The 14346-nt window shown below is 43.8% G+C and overlaps 1 protein-coding gene across 2 annotated transcripts in view; it reads left to right on the plus strand.

The window, feature by feature from the left end:
- Positions 1-14346, plus strand: part of Ctnnd2 (catenin delta 2) — a 361255-nt gene that overhangs the window by 208190 nt on the left and 138719 nt on the right. The window lies entirely within an intron of this gene.

The raw sequence follows: 14346 nt of genomic DNA on the forward strand, positions 1-14346 counted from the left end.
ATCATTAGTAGATTCACAAGAAAGCTGGAACTTTAATTTATTAGCCCATATAATGAATGAAAACAACTTCAGTGTGTCATTTGCAAACAATTATTAGAGTAAAGGTTTAGAATGTTGTGAGACTCACGCCAACCTCCATATTCTCAGGCCACACTAATAACATCAGGATGCAGGTAGTCCCAAGGCACAAAGAGGCAGTGAGGGGCTTGCTCTGCCATTGAACCTCCCATGTTCCCCTGCTGTGTCAGGACTTGCACTGACCCGGTTAAACATGTGACCTTGAAGAATGGAGAGCATTCTACCACTGGCACAGTGGAGCCTGTGTCAGTGGGGAACCACCCCACCGAAGACTTTTTGCATGAATCCCAGCAATCTGCAACTATGTTGCCTTGCCTGACAAAAGCAATTCTGAAGATGTGAGTAAGAATAAGGGACCTTGAGATGGGAAACTGTCACAAAAATTCGGCATGGGCCCAATCTAAGCATGTGCATGAGACCCCAGAAGCAGAGAACTTTCTCTGGTTGGAAGTCAGAGAAATCTTAAGAATTAAAGATTGAGCATACCATGGCTGGCTTTGAAGATGGAGGAAGCCAGATGCAAGCCAAGGAATATAGGCAGCCCATAGAAATTGGGAAAGTCCTCAGCTGACAGCCAGGAAAGAATTGGAGATTTCAGTTCTATGACCACCAAGAACTGAATTTTCTCAATATGATGAAAACTCAAGGAAATGCATTATCCCCTAGAGGTGGGAAAGTATCATCCTACTGAAACCTTGACATTATCCCTGGAGACCCATGATGGCCTTCTTTTAGTCAGCTCTTTGCTACTGTGACTAAAAACCCAACCACAACAATTGTAGAGGAGGAAGAGTTTATTTGGGGCCTCACAGTTTCAGAGGTCCATTGATAGCCAGCTCTGTTCCTTGGGGCTCTAGGTGAGGCAGAACATCATGGTGGAATAGTATAGTGGAGGGAAGCAGCTCACATGACTATCAGGAAGCAGAGAGAGAGAGACTCCACTTGCTGGGTACAAAACATATACCCCCAAAGGCTTGCCCCCAGTGCCAACCTCCTCCAGCCATACCCTGCCTGCCTTCAGTTACCACTCAGTCAATCCCATAAGGGAATTAATGCACAGATTGTTTAAGGCTCTCATACCCAATCATTTCTCCTCTGAACTTTCTTGCATTGTCTCACACATGAGTTTTGGGGGGACACCTCACATCTAAACCATAACATGTAACCTGATGAATTTGTGTTGTTTTAAGCTGCAGAATCAGAAGTAATTTGATTATTGTGGCAATAGATGGTTCTTTTGGTTATTAAATAGCTTCTGTTTCATATCTGGATAGACAGCTAACTTTGGTGGTATGTTCCATAAGTCGTCCTGGATATTGGGACCGTTCCCAATAAAGCTTTCCATACGTAGATAAGGACTTCCTTGCTAGCAAACATCATCATTGTGTTTGCTAAGGGTCTGTCTTTAACATGCCTGACTCATCACCACCACCTGCTTTCCTTTTCAAAAGCATTCTTCCTCCTGTGCCAAAGTCAGAGGGCATCCCAGACCCAATGCCCGGTTGTCTTTTCCTGATTTATTTCTCAAGTGTTTATCTACAACTATGTGGAATAGTAAGCCAAGGCTTGGAGAGCTACCCTGTTAAGTTTATCAGGATGAATCTTGTTCTTGCACATGGAAAGACATCAAGCAAGGAAATACAAGGCAAGTCCTGAACATCTTGGGGCCTGTATGCTATTTATAGTCTTTTCCAAATCATAACTTCCTTTAGACTATGACGCAACTGCTTGGCTAAGCTGGAATGAAGAGAAAAAAAAAAGGAGTTGTGTATTTTTTATACCAAAGTTTATGAAGTTTCTGACTTTAGAGCAACATTTCATCAATAAAATTGAGACAATGCCTGTTAGTCAGTGAGTAGAAATGGAACAATGGATGGATTAATCCCTCACAGCTTCTCTGTCCTTCATCCCTCCTGACAAATCTAGGGTAAGTTCAGTATTGCTGAGGTTTGATCATGGATACAGTCTTGGCAGTTCAACAGCTTTTATCAGGCTCCACACCAGGGACTGAGCTAGATGCTGACCACCTGGTGCAGGAGACAGGCCCGTTCTCCATTCTTATGCATCTGCAGGGAGGAGCCGTGGGGGGTGGGGTTGTGAGAGGGAGCCTTGAGTGAGCGGATGAGTCTTGGGGAGGACTTTGAGTTTGCCTCTGAGTGAAATGGAACATCATGGGGCGGACTCAAGCACCAGTGAACGTTTTTGAGAAGCACTGTAGCCACTGTGTGGTGCCTCCTGGGGACTGAGGGAAGAGGCCAGAGGACAAAGGACAGGAGATTGTGGTTCAAGGACAAGGCAGGGTCCTGGGGGACTCTGGAAATGCTTTGGAGTTGGAGCCGACTGGATTTACTGACTGACTGGATGCGAGTGTGTGGGAAAGGGAGGAGTCGAGGGTGTGCCACACCCAGGTCTACCTAGCGAGTGAAGTAGGGTTACGGTACACGACCACGTAACCATTAAGGAAACCCCAGGTCAGCCTCCAGTTGGCACTGCCCCACTTCATCCCCATTTCACTTTACCTGTCTTCCCCCCCATTAATTTTTTCATTTACTCCTTTTGGGCATCGCTTGATCACTGTAGTCGTGAATAAATTTGCACTGGCTGATTTCCCTCTTCTTGATCTTTCCCTGTTCATCACCACTTTAACTCAAAGTCTCCGAGGCAAGGGAAACTCAGAACTTAAAAGAAAACTAACAAAAAGGCTGACTGGCTTCGTGCCGAGTGCTCTAACAAAATATGTTAGTCTGGGTAATGCAGAAGCAAGAGAAATTTTGCTCAGTTCTGGAGACAGAGAAGTCCAAGGTCAAGGTGCTGGCAGATTCAGGGCCTGGTCAGTGCTCACTCTTTGATTCAAAAATGGGGCCTTTAGCTGGATGCAATGACACATGCCTACCTGGATGCAGAGCCACATCCCAGTGGCTCAGGAGGCTGAGGCAGGAGGATCATAAGTTCAAAGTCAGCCACAGCAACAACTGTTGAGAGCCACAGCTGAAGGGGCCCCAGCAAACTTTCAGACTGCCACCTGATGATTGGCTCACAGCGGCCCCAGCAACATCTAGCTGATTGGCTCCTCTGCGGTGAAGCTCATTGGGCTGTTTCCCTGCCCTTTCAGGCCACAGAGCTGCTCATTGGGGGACTTTTTGGCTCCGCCCGTGCGACCCAGCCAATCGGCCTCAAGAGCAAGAGGATTGTGGGAGGTGTGGAGGCTGGTGGTTGGGGAGTGTGGCTTGTGGGAAGCCGGTGGTGGCAGTTGGGCTCTGAGGGTTTTTTCCTGAGGAGCTGTTTTGTTTGGCATGTGTGGTTCTAAAAATAAAGTTAGTTTCTTTTGACAAGTGGCTCCTGAATTGTGCCCAGCCAGACTGTGGCAAACACAAGGAGCTAAGCAACTCAGTGAGACCCTGTCTCTAAATAAAATACAAAATAGTGCTGGGGATGTGGCTCAGTGGTCCAGTGCCCCTAATTTCAATCCTTGGTAACTTCCCCACCCCCCCAAAAAAAATGGGGCCTTTATGTATTCTCACATAATAGAAGGGGCAAACAAACTCCTTCAGCCTCTTTTACAAGGGCACCGATCAACTGCATTAATGAGGGCTCCCTCAACCTGATCACCTCTCTAAAGCTCTCATCTCTTAATACCATGACCTTGGGGGTTAATTTTCAACACATGTATTTTGGGAGACAGAGCATTCAGAACTTAGCATTGACTGATGCTGACTCCCCCCAGGATCCATATCAGATGGAGGATGAGTTACAGTTGTGACTTAATCTTGCCACACAGTAAGTGACCAGTGCAGATGGGGAGTGTTAACCATGGCCACACTGTCCTGGAGACATGTCCATGTGCAGAACCATTGTTCTAAGACTGCAGCAATTCTAAATTTCTTCCATTGGAATAACCTAGCACTATGTATTTTATTTTTAGCATTCTATATAAATATTTCATGATAAGTATTTGTAATTAAAACTGAAATAGTGCAGTGTGTTTCTTGGAGAATTTTAGCAAATTACTGGATTTAGTGAAATCATTTGATCACTAGATTCTAATAGCTAGTATGTTTGCATGATATATAAGAACCCTCTCCCTGCATTCCTTCTTATACAAAAATTAAATCTACTCTCTCTCCTCATAAATTGTTTTGTTTTTAACTGTTTTTTCAATACATCTCTAAGACCTTTCCATGTACATATAACAGATTGGTCATTAGGGGAATAAAATGAACATTAGAAAAAAATCCGGATTGCCTAGCTTTTGCTTTCCAGATTCTTCCAGGCCAAATTGAGTGCCATACAGTTGTAGAGTCAGGGCCCCATTTCCTTGGGTGGCTTGATGGTTTCCCATGAAGTCATTCTATGTACCTTGTGCTGAAGTTCTCAGAATCGTTGTCATTTACCTAGAGCAGTAGACCTGAAGGACGAAGGTGGCCTGGGCAGTCGGTGGAAGGCAAAAGTCCTCCCTTTTGTTTTTCCGTTGTCTTCAGGATGGCCACCAAGCTGCTTAAGGATGCAGCTTTTCAATAAAATCTTAACACTTTCTCAAAACAAAAAAGAGTGGCTGGTGGAATAACAGATTAGAAGCCCTTCGTCTGCAGCACGTATTTCTTGCTGAGAGGACAGGGAGTGCGACGCGGCTCTTCACGGCCACCTTGTGACCTGTTTTTAATGGTGCTCTGTGGCTCCTCAGTGTCTTTGCAGTTTGACCTTTTTATGCAGCTTTATAATTCTTGGGTTTTTGAAGCATTGCTCCCTGTGCTTCTAGAGAAGTAAAAGGAAATTGTACACCCAGTGGTGCCATTACCCTGCACTAGTTCTAACTGCAAGCCATCTGGTGGCAGTAAGCCAGGAAGAGTCACTCTGGGGTGTAACCTAAGGTTGGGGAGGAGCTTGTTTAGATTACCATCCTGCAACAGGAGGCTTCACAATGTCTGCATCCATCTTGTTACATGGAGCATCTAAAATGCCCTCATATGAAGACACAAAGTTCATATGAAATTTTTGGAATACTTTAGCATAAATGTTAAAACCAAGACAACAGATACGCAGATATTTGGTGGTTTGTTGTTGTTCTTACATGAATGCAGTAGTTGTCTATTGCTGCTGTGATAAATGTCTACGATATTAATGACTTAGAACAATGCAAGTTCATTACCTCAGAGTTCTGCACACCAGGTGTTCATGGGGGCTTGGCTGGATTCTGTGCTGAAATCAAGATGTTGGTCATCAAGTTCTGTTTGGGAAAATCCTACTTTCAGTTTCATTCAGGTTATTGGCCAAATTGAGTGCCATACAGTTGTAGAGTCAGGGCCCCATTTCCTTGGGGGCTGTTGGAGGGAGTTGTTCTAGGTTCCAGAGGTCACCACGTTCCCTGGTCATGACCCCCTTCCTTCGTCTGCAAAGTCTGAGTGGCGGTCCTTCCTTTCATTGCTCAGGCTGAATATTCTGCCGTCCACTTTTTCTTATAAAGGTTGAGTGATTACATGAAGACTAGTGGGATAATCCAAGATTATTTCCCTACCTTAAGATTAATTCCATCTGTAAATCTCCTTCCCAGCAGTTCCTAGGTTCATGTTTGATTCCACCAGGTGGCCAGAATTTTGGAGGGACAGCTTTAGAGTTCTCCCCACCACAATGAAGAACAAACGTGCAGACAAACTGTGCAGGTGTTGTAGCAGGCTTGATTTTTAGATGGAGGAACTCTGCGCTGCGGAGTTTCCTTTCCGACAGTATTCCTAAGTAGCAACTCAGTCCATAGACTTGAAAGTCCTTATTGGTGCTCCTCTTTACAGAAGCCAGCTCCTGTTTTCTTTTAATAAGGCTTTCAGAAATTTCTTTCCAAAATTTAAACATATATCTCAATAACCACGACTAAATATATATTCTTCTCCCTTTCTGGGGAGAAAAAAGGCCAAGTAGTCTGAGTTTTACTGAGTTTTTTGTATATTTTTCTCTTGCATAAAGTAGAAATGTAATCTTATCATTTTTCTTCCTTTCTTCCATCCCCTACCATCTCCACACTAGATATTTTTTCTTCTCGAAGAGTGGACCACAGACGTTAGCCATGGTTTTTTAACTAATCTAATCTAACAAATCATTTTTTAGCTAATCAACTAGCCCAACTTCCATTTGTTTCTAGTGTCATGTTCACCTAGCTAGAAGCACACCATCATCTCTGGCCAAGCTACTTAAGTCAGCGTTTTCTAGCATTGCATGTTCTGTAGATGAAGTAAAAGACCACCCAGCGAGTTTTCACAACTTCTGAGTTCATGAGGTAGCAAGTCGCAGAGATGGGTGATTCTCTTAGCGACTAAAGGAAAACTGGTTTTATTTTTAATCACTTTCTCTCAATTTGGACACAGGACTTAAGCTGTTTTGATCCAAGGACTGCTTTTATTAGCATTTTAAGCAGTGTTTCCCCCTGGGGAATAGACATAGGAAGGTCGACTTAGTCGGGACGAGGGACTTATAAAACACAGGAGTTTTCTTCTCACCACTCTGAGATCAGAGAGGCAGTGTAATTGTAAGAGTCCTTCACCAGGTTGCAGACAGTTGACTTCCCCTGGGATCCCTCTCTCTCTTTCTCTTTTTTTTTTTTTTAATTTTTCTTTTGGTACTGAGGATTGAACCCAGGGACACTTTGTCACTAAGCTACATCCCCAGACATTTTTATTTTTCATTTTAAGACAGGTCTTGCTAAGTTGCTGAGGCTGGTCTCAAAATTGCAGTCCTCCTGCCTCAGCCTCCTGAGTCACTGGAATGATAGGCATGCACCTGAGATTTCTTTCTTAGGGGAACTAACACCGTTCATGAAGGCCTCACTTTTTCTTAATTGATTTGATTTTCCTTGGGTTCTTTCTAGTTATACTTAACAAGAGGATTGCTTTTGACGTAATTATAAAAGCATGGAATATAATTTGCTGTAATTCATCCCCAGTACTTCCACTTTCCCTTCTTCTCTCTTTTCTCCTATTCCCTTCCCTCTTCTGACTTTTCTGCTGTTTGCTTCTAGTTTTCTGTTCATTAGCATGAAGGCCCCACTCTTATGACCTGATCAACTCCCAAAGGCTCCTCCTTCTCCTAATACCATCACTTTGAGAGGATTTCAACATGAGAATTTGTTACAGAGGACAAAAACATTCAGTCCATCACAAAGACCAAAGCTGCAGAGAGAGATGGACGCCCGCAGCCTCTGTCCTGTCCTGTCCTGGAGCCCCTGAGCAGCTGGGGCCTTCTCTTCCCCATTCCCTTTCATGTGTAGGTGCTGCCAATTCTTCCACCACACGGGGCTGGGCAAGGCACTGAACAGTTTAGGGAGCTGCTGAGGACAGCAGTTCAACCTTGAGTTCCCAGACTATAGTGGTCCTTGGGAGGGTTGAGTGTGGAAGAAGAGGAGGAGGCACACACCACTGGCACATCTTTGCCTCTGAGTAGACCTTCAGCTCTCTGGTGGTGGTTGTGGTGCTTCATAAGCTATCAGTGAGTGATCAGGGCAATCGTAAAAACAAGAAGAGGCCTCCAGGAAAGCTGACCAGCTAGATAAGTGAGCTTTCGAAATCACATGGATTCTCAGCTTTAATCAGTCTTTGAAGTATGCGTTGTTACATTTTCCTACAAGTAAATAAACTGAATGATTACATGATTGCATATGAGGAATTAGTTGAGGAGTCGAAATGAAAGTTAGAAAGTTTGTTTTAATACTTGCTATTAATAATCCAGAACATAATGCCAAATCTTGAATGTCTTCAAACCCACAATCTGACTTTAAAAGGGAGGTAGCCAATTACCGATAATCCCTTATTAGTCAGTTGTGTTCTTCCACTTCTTAGAAAATGTAGAACTTGAAATGGAAAGAATTGGGTCACATTTGTTATTGCTCATGATTTGCTGAGGATACAATGCTTGTTTTCCTGGAAACCACCTGCTTGGTGAAGTGAATATTGCATTCTATTTTGCAATATTTCTTAGCATATTAATATATTATGTACCCGGTGAATGAATGAATGAAGGTATATATGAATGTGTGTGTGTGTGTGTGTGTGTGTGTGTGTGTGTGTGTGTGTAATCTGGATTAGCAGAGAAGAAAGAAAACACTTGCTTTATCCATTTTTTAATTTTATTTGCTTCTGGCCCAGGACATTTTCTTTTTGCTATCGTTGCATTTGTGACTGGGCCATGTCAGGTAAAACGTTGAGCAACTTGTGGCAGTGACGGTGGTGGGTGGTCTTGACAGGAAGATGGTATGCTGGATCCAAGGATGAGGGCGAGGGCCTTCCAACGTGGAATGGGATTCTGAGATTCTGAGCCCACCACAAATAGGCAAGAGGAGAACTTTGGGGGCATTAGTGGAGAACAGGGTAGGTGGGCATTCACCCAGGAGTTGAACTACAGGGTACCACTTCCAGCTTCAGAACTGGTCACAAAACTAAACAAAGCCTAATGAGTACAGCTCCCACCCCAAAACAACAGTGATGGCCAGTGTGTGTGTGTTTGTGGAGCACAAAGGACCACATGCACAATTAGGTTTGCAGCTAATGGTTTTAGCCACAGAGCATTTGCTCTTTTATCCCCCCTCTGATTTTCTTGTAATTTAGCCCAACGGGAAACTTCTAGCAGACGTTTCATAGAGCAGTTCACTCTGTGGTGACCATCAATTTTAATTGGAATCATGTAGCTAAACCCTAGGTAGCACTTGACAGGGAGAGGGTGTCTTTTAAGTCAGGTATCTCTGGTTCCGCTCTGGGCTTCTGTGGAACAATGTTCCCTCATGCATGGCTGACTCCAGAAGGCATGGACCCAGGCAGTTTTTAAGAGGACAGTGTTTAATAGTCAATGAAGGAGGAGCTCACCTGTCTCTTTCTGATGGTTTACATTTCAGAGGGGACTTGAGGACTGTGGGGCAGATACAGCAACTGCCGCTCTGAGTGCAGAATGGCAGTGGGGTTCGCCACCAGCCCCAGTCGGTAGCTGGGCTTTGGCCACTGAAGCATTCTGTCCCTGAAGCTCAACAGTAATTACCGAGACATCATCATTCTTATTTATAAAGAAATTGCCTTCCTTGGGAAAAGACAGCAAGGTGCATTGTAATCCAAGCAAGACTGTGCTAATCTTTTTTAAAAAAATTTAGGGAACTTCTTTCCCTGGAAATTGTTCTGACTTGACTGTGATGAGGTGCCAGCTGTGTACACGGATGTGGAGAGAGAGGTCAAGACTGTTCAGGGACATTCAGCTTCCCAGTGAAAGTCTGCAGAGGTGCAGCTGATCCTAAAATGGCTAATAGCCCCTGGCACTTGCGGTGGGCATTCCACAGTGTTCTGGTTATTCACTGAAAATAATGAGGCCGCTCTGCCGACACCACTGGAGCAGGGCTAGGGCGCTGCCATTTCTCTCCCCTGGCATGACAGGCTCGTTTCTGTGAAGACACAGATGCCGGCTGCACTTCTTGTTCATGGAAGCTGTGGACACAGGTTTTCAGGGGCCTCTTCTGACAGAAGTAAAAGATATCAAGCAAACAGAAGGGCATTCTGGGACAGGCTGATGCCCACAAATTTGGTGGCATCCTTTGGGGTAATGAGATCAAGGAGGGGGAAAAAAATAAAGTGGTGTAATTTGGACTCAGGCAGCACATTCCACATTGTTCAGTGTGTCTTATGCAGAGAGCCTCCTCCACGTGCTCTGGGATACATCCAGGTGTAGCCTGGCCTGGCATCATGGAGGGCAGATGACTTATGCCACTGCCTACCCCCGCACACACATGCTCCTAGGAAGAATTTTGATTCTTACCTGTGTGGCATTTGGGTACAACTCTTTGACCATCTAGAAATACCTTCTTAACTTGCATTCATCTCGTAGTGCCTGTGGGTCAGGAATCTAGGCACTAACCTGCTTCCCCAGTTGATATCAAGGTGTTGATAAGGATGAGTTCCCTGCCAGTGGTTCCAGAGAAGAATCTGCTTCTGATGGCCGGCTACTTCCGGTGTTGGCAGAATCCAATTCCTTGTAGACACAGCACCGAGGTCTCTGTTTCCTTGCTGGCTGTCCACTCCACTGGCCTGACCTCCAACCTGCTTCTCTCTCTTCCTTGCAGGAAGCCTTCTCTATGTCAGAACCAGAATATGGGATCGAATTCTCATACTTGGGGTCCCTGTGACTCCAGGTTCATGTGATTAGAGCCCAATTCCATGTGTGGAGTCCCTTTTTCCATGTAAGGCCACCTAGTCACAGATTCCAAAGACTAAGGCATAGACATTTTTGAGAGGCCAGTATTTGACCACCTCTCTGGCCCTCAAAGATACATTCATCCCACATACTTTTATCTCATCCCAAGCTCTCTAAAAATCTATCCCATTACAACATTTGATTCAAAGTCCGGAATCTCTTCACCTCCAAACTCCAAATCTGATTCATCTAAATCAGGTGTGGACGAGCAATCCACTAAGCAAAGCTCCCAGGAAGCAGTTCCCATCTATGTGAGACCTGTAAAACTGAAGGAGCAGTCATCTATTTCCAACCTAGGGTGGATGGGACAGAGTTGGGACAACAGTTAGAGACATTTGAGGTCAAAAAGGGAGGAAGTAGAAAGAAAAGTGGAGTCATGGCCCAAAGCAGCCTGGAAATCTAGCCCAGCAAACTCTACTAGGCTTCAAGGCCAAGGACTTACCCTTTGACGTTCTCAGCTCTGCCCCTCTGCATAAGATGTCAGAGAAAGGTGGCCTTGGAACTGCCATTTGAATGACTTGGATTCACCAAGCAGGTCGGGGAGACTTGCTTCTGTCTCCTTTGCGTATGGTTATAGCATCATAAACCTTCACTTGCCTATTGCTGCAGAGCCCGTGGGGCAGCAGAGCCTCTGGTGATCCTTTCGCAGCACTCACAGCCGCCTACCTATGCCATCTAGTACCTAGAGATGTTAGGGGGGACACAGCACAGGAAACGGGGCTTGGTGAAGGGCACTGACAAGATTACTGCAGTGAACCAGGAGCTAGCCATGATGTCACGACATAGTGGGCTGGCTCAGGATACCAGTGAAATGGAGAGGTCTTGTGCCAGAACTGGCATTAGATGCAGAATTCTACCTCTTCCTGCTGGGTCCTCTCCTCTGTCAAAGGCTTTAATGGTCTGCTGACCCCACCTCTGAGTAGATGTGCTGATTGGTGTGCACACACAGTTTACCTGGACTGCTCCTGAGCCCGTGTCTGTGATTTTATCCCACTCTTAAAAATGAATTCACATGAGATGCTTCCTTGCTGGAAACACATTTAATGCCTTCTGTGTCCTTATTTCTTAATCACAAACTCACAATTTTCTGCTGTAAATGTTAAGGAAAATTACCAATGTCCAATTTTATAGAATTACAATTTAAGGAAAGATTCTATTGAATGAGGCAAGTGATAACCCATCCATCCATTTCAGCCTATGTTCATTTTCTTTTGAACACCGAAGAATCATGTTCAAAGGAGATTGGTTCCCATTCCTTCATACTGCTGGTTGCTGCTTGCAAAATATTTAGTCACATTATACACACATACACACACACACACACACACACACACACACACATATCTGTTTACCTGGCTAGTCTGTGACCTTCTAAAGGTCAAAGACTAGGTATTATATTGTCTTTTTATCACAAGATAGCATTGGGTATAGAAAAAGCATGTATCTACTTTTGTTAACTTGAATGGATTTATTTCTGCAAATTCTTTCTTCCTAAAACAGGTCCACAGCATCCATCTGACAAAACCCTTAACTATGAACTTTAGCTCAACATTGTTAAGTATAGGAAAAAAGCTAGACATAACCTGAGTGTCCATTTAGGTGCAAAAAGTCTAAAAAAATGTGAATCATGATCTGTTTATACATGGGACACCAGAAGTCATTTGATGACTAAGCTAGATCTGTAGGTACCATCATAAAAAGAGACAATGATACATTTTCTAGGGATAAATGCAAGTTTCCTGAGGAAACAGGATGGTTAAAAAACAAAATCATACCTGCCTAGGCCATTTATTAGGAGTAGAAAACAATCTTGGATGATAAACACCAGTGGTCACAGTGATTTCCTTGGGGAACTCAAGGACTGTGCTCTCATAGCTCTGCAAGAGAGCTCACGGCATACATTCAACTGAGTGGCCAGAACATGAAAGGTGCACCTGCTGCAAGTGGCACAGGTGTCCGGTGCTGCTGGATGCCTTGTGCCTCTGAACCATCATTCTCTGCACTATTTAACTCAGATGGAATACCCAGTACTCCACAGACTATGCTGTGGAGCTTACAGCACACGTTCAACTGAATGGGACTTCCATTTCCCATAAAGAGTGCTTCTGGTGCAGATGGCCAACATGTGGGAGATGAAGCCAGAGAGAAAACCAAAAGATGGGATTTGAGGGACCAAATCTATTTGGTTCCCTTCCTACTTCCTTACAGTTTTAAACCTCCATCTTGGATTTTGTATTGGAATTACTGAAGCTGTGACCTTATTTCTGCACTGGTTCCTTACAGTGGGTGGAAAGTACATCATTCTTCTTCATGTACCTGGTAATGAACAGCAGAAGCTGAGTGCCATAGTTGAAAGAGTAGTAGATCTTGTGTTTAGGAGGAAAAGGGAAAAAAGGAAAACCTCATTGCCTGCAAAGCAAAGCCCAAAGTTTCACCTAATGTGATTTTTACCAATTCTGTAATAGTTGAATAAAAGTAGAAATTTATGTCCAAAAGCTTGTATGAAACCATTACCCACAGAAGAGACAAGCACAAACTTGTATCCATTTGATAATATATGTTGTCTCCTGTCACTTGCAGACAATAGGCATATGGGTGGGTGAGTGTGGGTGTCTTGGTCCTTTTAGCTTGTCTAGTGAGACTATATTAATCTTTCTTGTGTCTCAACATCATGTACATTTTAATTAAAAACGTTTTGAATTTGGGAGCAGACTGGACTAGAATCAAATAGAAACTAAAATATGCTAGAATTAATGTTGACAGCATCTAATGTTGATGAACTGTTCATTCCTGTTATTTCCTGCACATTTTTTGATTATCAGTGAAATTAGTGCTGATCACGATTAACTCTATTTGTGGGTCAGGAGGCTGCCTCCCCATCATGACGATGTTCAAAGGAAAGACATCTCATCCCTCCAGGAGGTGTATTCAGGGTGCTTCAGACTGGGGTGTACATGAGCTGAGATGCTTTCAGGTCTGAATTCCACAGTTTCTTCATTTGGAAAAACCACCCTCCAAACCCAAGGTCACTCATTGCCGTGGAGGTCTGATAGGGAATTTTGACAAACTTATTCTTCTAATATCTTCAAAGCTCAACCTGGAGAGAATCATTTCAAGGATGAATGGTCTAAACTTGACTTTTATAAGGGCCATTCTTCTAGTTTAAAATAATACTATTGTGCCTCCTGGCCACATTTCCCATAGCAGAAAGTGAGTTCCTCCTCCCACCCAGCCCCCACTAGGGGCATTGCCAGAAACACGTTGGTCGACACAAGGTACAATTTATAAAATTTTGCATTAAAACGCTGTCAATATTTGATTGGTTGTATTACCTAAGAAACTGAAATTTTTGTTCATATTGTAAGATCAGCAAATGCCCAAAATCCTAATTTAAATTAAATAACATTTTCTAGGGATACACTAAAATGCTGATAAACTCTTTTTAATATCTCCTGTGAAACTTTTTAGATATCAAAGAAAGCATTATATTCAGTAGCATTTTAGCATTAGGTCTATTTCATTTTCTTTTTATCCTAAAAAAAAAAAATGAACAAACAAAGTCTAGTCTGTCCATATTCTCCATTAAGGCCGAAGCTGTTGGCTTCTCCTTTCCTCATATTTCATTTCAGTGTCTCCATAAGTAGCTGCGGGACCTTGGATAACCTCTTTAAGGCTCAGCTTCCTCACCTGCCAAGTAGAATAGGTGCAACCGCAAAAGATATTTTGAAAACAAAATGAAGAAGTGCCTGTGTTGATGACCATGCTGGTGTGGAGAGTCCTACCATTTCCACTCCTCCAGACTGTCCAAGTTCAGAGGTTTTGGGAATCCTCCCCATGGCCTCCTAGAAGGCAGCAAAGAGACCACCTTCCTCCAGCCAAACTCATCCCACAGGGTTAGGGCCTTTCTCTCAGCTTCTGAATCACCATGGAGATGCACCTTATCTGACTCCAACCCAGGCTTTCTGAGCCAGACCCAGGTGGAATCCAGCACCCTATATTTTATCTGCCTTCCAGGTTGTTCTGAGGTTCCCAAAGTTTGAGAACCATTGCCCTACCTAG

This window comes from Callospermophilus lateralis, chromosome 5, assembly GCF_048772815.1.
Source record: "Callospermophilus lateralis isolate mCalLat2 chromosome 5, mCalLat2.hap1, whole genome shotgun sequence".
Taxonomy (NCBI): domain Eukaryota; kingdom Metazoa; phylum Chordata; class Mammalia; order Rodentia; family Sciuridae; genus Callospermophilus; species Callospermophilus lateralis.